Source organism: Kogia breviceps, chromosome 12, assembly GCF_026419965.1.
Source record: "Kogia breviceps isolate mKogBre1 chromosome 12, mKogBre1 haplotype 1, whole genome shotgun sequence".
NCBI classification, from domain to species: Eukaryota; Metazoa; Chordata; class Mammalia; order Artiodactyla; family Physeteridae; genus Kogia; species Kogia breviceps.
The window spans coordinates 41,854,959-41,860,241 of record NC_081321.1 but is presented as its reverse complement, the minus strand read 5'-3'; the positions used below and the strand labels follow the sequence as shown (position 1 = coordinate 41,860,241).

General features: G+C 43.5%; 1 pseudogene; it reads right to left on the bottom strand.

The window, feature by feature from the left end:
* Window positions 1–2,589: 2,589 nt before the first annotated feature.
* On the bottom strand, window positions 2,590–3,634 carry LOC131767085 (proteasome subunit alpha type-3-like; annotated as a pseudogene).
* Window positions 3,635–5,283: the final 1,649 nt, after the last annotated feature.

Genomic DNA, 5,283 nt, shown 5'->3' with positions numbered 1-5,283 from the left:
GTGGTTAAGACTCTGCACTCCCAATGCAGGGGGCCAGGGTTTGATCCCTGGTCAGGGAACTAGATCCCACATGCATGCCACAACTAAGAGTTTTCATGCCACAACTAAGGAGCCCATGAGCCACAACTAAGGAGCCCACAAGACACAACTCAGGAGCCTGCCAGCTGCAACTAAGACCTGGCGCAACCAAATAAATTAAGTAAATTTTTTTAAAAAGTAGATGTTAGGGCTTCCCTGGTGGCGCAGTGGTTGAGAGTCCTCCTGCCAATGCAGGGAACACAGGTTCGTGCCCTGGTCCGGGAAGATCCCACATGCCGCGGAGCGGCTGGGCCCGTGAGCCATGGCCGCCGAGCCTGCGCGTCCGGAGCTTGTGCTCTGCAATGGGAGAGGCCACAACAGTGAGAGGCCCGCGTACCGCAAAAAAAAAAAAAGTAGATGTTAATTTGAAAAATAAAACGTTGTATAGCCCAAATAAAACATTCCTGGGGGTCAGTTTAACCCTGGGGCCACTAGTTGCAACTCGAGCTCTGCATTTTCTTCCTTAGTGACTCGTCAGTTCCCAAAGCTTCCGTTGTCACTCCTGTTCAGATGGGGCAGAGACCAAATCTTTGTATCACAGCTCCTGATGAGCTCAGTAGATGCCTCCAACTCTGGGTTTCTCGCCCTGGTCTAACTTGTGGAGGGCAGCTCTTGAGTGCTAAGCCGTGAGTCCTACCTGGCTCCCTATAGCCAGCACGGATAAATGCAGCCTGTAAAAGGCCTAATGGTTCTTTCTCATGGCCTTGACCCCAATCACCTTTTCCTGACATATTTCATATTCAACCTGAATGTTTCTTTATGGTTTCTGACCTAATGATTTACTTTCCCATTTATGGCCTTGACCATCTATGGTTGTGCCCTTTGTACCTGACTCTCTGTCCCGCTCCTCCTTTCAACCTTTTTCCTCTCAGCTTTTTATTTTACTCTTTGGAGATTTGGATTCTGCCTTCCACTTCCCTGCAGGTTTGCTCTGGATTAGTCCTGAATTTTCAATTAATCTCATATATCTCCAATTCAACATGTTCCATGTTGAACAAACATTTTTCTATCCCAACTTTCCTATCTCTGTTAAAGGTACTACTGTCTTCAATGTCACAGTCTCAAACCATTGATGTCACATTAACCTACCCATCTAAAACCAAAGCAGTTATTTATTGAGTATTCATACTGTGCGCCCTATTCTAGGCACTGAGGCTATGATGGTGAACTAAAAAAATCTGTGCCCTCATGGAGCTTGCACACTATTGGGAATGGGCAGAAAATAAACAAATATATATTAGGTCAGATGGTGATAAATGCCATGGAGAAAAATAAAGCAAGGTAACAGAACTAGGGAGTGCCATGATGGGGGAAGGGTGCTATTTTATATTTGGTGGTCAAGGGGACTTGAGTAGAAGTGAAGGAATGAGACTTACATACTTCCGGGGAAGACTGTTGCAAAGGCAGACACTGTGTGGAGGCATGCCTGGCATGTCTGAAGTCCAACAAGGAGACCATTTTGGCTGGAACTTGGTGAGCAAGGGAGAGGGTAATAGGGGTGGGTTACCCACCTCTCCCATCTTTGCCTTCTGCCCTCTCTCCACCATTTCTGCCCTAGCTGTGACTGTCCTTTCCCCTCTGGACTGCTTCAGGAATTGTCTGACTCTACCCAGCACAAGTTGCCTGGATGAATCTTCCTAAACCTGGGCTCTGTGTTGGTTAATTTTATGTGTCAACTTGACTGGGCTAAGGGTTGACCAGACAGCCGGTAAAACATCATTTCTTGGTGTTTCTGTGAGGGTATCTCTGGAAGAGATTAGCATTTGAATTGGTAGACTGAGTAGAAGATAACCTCCATCAATGGTGCTGGTGGGCATCATTCTATCCACTGAAGGACTGAGTGGAATAAAAAGGCAGAGGAAGGATGAATTTGCTCTCTCTGCTTGTGCTGAGACACCCATCTTCTCCTGACCTCAGACATCTGTGCTTCTGGTTCTCAGGCCTTTGGACTCTGACTGAATTACACTACCAGCTTTCCTGGTTCTCCAGCTTCTTGGAGCAAATCATGGGACTTCTCAACCTCCAAAATCATGTGAGCCAATTCCTATCATAAACCTCCTCTTATATTTATCCCTGTGTGTCTTATTGGTTCCGTTTTCTCTGGAGAACTCGGACTAATACACATCCTGTTTCTTTCCAAGGCACTATTCCCTAGCACTGAAAGCATTTCATAATCTGCCTTCAGCTGGCTTCTCCAACTTTACATCGCCCCCAACTTCTGCCTTGCCCAGAGCAGACGCTGGGCTTTCCCACTGTTACTCACAATTCTCTTCGCTTAGAATAGCTTGCACCTTCTCAGTCTCATAGGAGAAGACTTACCCACTCCAAGACATCATCCCAAGACTTCTTGGCCTGGTTTCCTATTTAGTTGTGTACTTGGTTGATTTTATCCTCCTAATTAGATTATAAACCCCAGGACGTATTTTACACATTTGTTTTTCCTCTCCTCCAAGGCCTTGTACCCTGTTCTTTATTTTTTTTACAAGACAAAGATTTAATGAAAGTTGGTCAGTGGGTATGTAATAATCCAAAGGGCTGAATAGTTAAATAGAAGTAAATGAAGTAAATGTTACATGTTACCATCATCTGATTCGTCTTCTTCCTTCAAAGATTCCTTGGCATATTTCTCTGCCTCTTTCCTTATATCTTTTGGAACAATTTCATATTTTCCATTAGTTATTTCTCCAACCCAGCTGAGCTCTAGTTCATAAGCTTTATCCTTAACTTCATTTTGTACTATGTAAATTATTTTTGCAACTTTTTTAACAACATCCCGGCAGGTCATTTCTTTCATCTGAAGCTTTTCGATTTCTGTCTTCGCAGCTTGCCTGGCTTTGCCAATGGCACAGCCCCAATAACCATATGAAACACCCACTGGGTCAATCATGTAGAGTTGTGCACCATCATCACACTGTAAGACCCTAACAAGAAACTGCAGCCAAAAGGTCTAACAGTACTGTAGAGTGTATAGGCATGTACATACATGGCCACTCTGTCTGCAAGATGTTTTAGTGGAAGGTTATATCCAAAGTTAGATCTAAAGTTGGAAGCCTCTTGTCTTGCAATGTCTGCTAAAGAACGAGCATCTGCCAACAAACCTGCCACTGCCATTCAGACATGCCGATCAACATTAAAAAGTCGTTTGGGGGCTTCCTTGGTGGCGCAGTGGTTGGGGGTCCACCTGCCGATGCAGGGGACACGGGTTCGTGCCCCTGTCCGGGAAGATCCCACATGCTGCGGAGCGGCTGGGCCCGTGAGCCTGCGCGTCCACAGGCTCCGCAACGGGAGAGGCCACAGCAGTGAGAGGCCCGCGTACCGCAAAAAAAAAAAAAACAAACAAACAAAAAAAAAAACCACGTTATTTGTTAGGACCTTCTTCATAAAGTTTAGAAAGGACAAATTTTTCGACCCCAAAGACATCGCCATCTTTACATCTGATTCCAATAGCTGTACTACTATTTCCCACAGCCTTCATAGCATACTCAATTTGAAAAATTCTTCCATCAGGAGAGAATGTAAAGGCTGACAGGTCACACCTGGTGCCGATTGAGCTCATCGTGCTAAAACCACTGGGACGCCTAGGGCTTCAGGGTCTAAAAGGATCCCCCTCACCCTGTTCTCTTTCTGCTTGAGGAGTGTGGGTGGGCTTTTTCTTACCCAAATCCAACCTCTGACACCAAAGATGCCATAGTTCCACTTCCTGAGTTAGAGATTGTTAATCAGAGGAGGGGCAGGTGAGGGCTTTGGCTAGAGATTTGCCATGTAGTGTTTCAAACTCGAGCCCAACCCTGGACTTAGGCAAGAGAGCAGTTGGGTTGCTCATCAGGACAGGCTTGTTTGACATCAGCAGGCTCAAGTTCTTCTTCTTTTTCTTCTCACTTACTAGTTCAAACTTTTTAATGCTGAAGTGTGTTTGAGAAACAGCTAAAGGCCTGACCCCTGCCCCTGAGGAGTTTTCAAATCTGTAGTTAATTGTGTGCTCTTGACAGGTATTGATAAGAATATAATTCAGCTGATTAATGTTTTTATGGTATGTCAGTGGAGAAATGAATAGTGAAATATTCTCTAACAGACAAACCAAAGGTAAATGCAACGGCGGAAGGAACTAGGGATGAACCTGTCACAGATCCTGGTCGAGTTATACTCTTTTCCACATTGACCTTGCCTTGCCTTCCCTGGGAACATCTCCTCCACCTTCTCTTTCCTTCTCCAAATCTTGCCCATCCTTCAAGGACCAGTTAGACCACTGCTCCTCCAGGAAGCCTTCCTCGATGACTCCAGACTCTATTAACCTGTTTTGAACACCAGGATTAATAACCTTTGCCACACAGTTTAGAGCTTAGTGATGTACTTAAACTCTTTGCTGCTGTTTTGTGTGATTTCCCAACTAAATGATAACTCTTTTGAATAATAATAATAGTGACAACATTAAAGCAGCTAATATTTATTAAGTATTTATTATGAGCTTGGTACTTTGCTAATATTGGGTTGGCCAAAAAGTTCATTTGGGCTTTTCTGTAACATGAAAAACCCAAATGAACTTTTTGGCCAACCCAATATATCTATATATTTTATCTAATTTCATCTGCCCAACAACACTATGGGGAAGTTCTGTGATTATTACCATTTTACAGTTGAGGAAGCTGTGTCGTAGGATAATTTTCAAAAAGGTGAAATAATGACTCACACAAACATGAAGTGAACACATATCAAAGATTTTATTTAACTCACTAATTAAAGAGAAAAACCTGGGATTAGTTAAAACCAACTGAGGAGACTCTGAAGAGCAGACATTTATAGGCAATCAGGAATGCTGAAATGAAGTTGCTCATATGTTCAAAACTGGTTAATATTCTAAAAATTTGAAATCATCTTTTCTACTGGGCAGAAACCAATTTTATTTTATTTTAAAATTTATTTTATTATTATTTTTTTGAATGACTATTTAGCAGACGGAGGAGATGGCCACTGAGGAAAGAATTGGTCTTCCCGCATGTGAGGCAGTAGAAGAGTCTGGCTGGAGTAACAGAGCTTCTATCATTCAGCCTGGACCTCTATCAGTGCTGAACAGGAGTAGCAATGGTGTTTTCTCCCAGTTGGGCCTTACCCCTGGCTATTTAGCCATGGAGCGTGTCTCATGGGCCCTCTTAGAAATCTGTGAGCTACTTAAAAGCCCTTAACAAATTTGTTTTCTCTTTTTAAAAA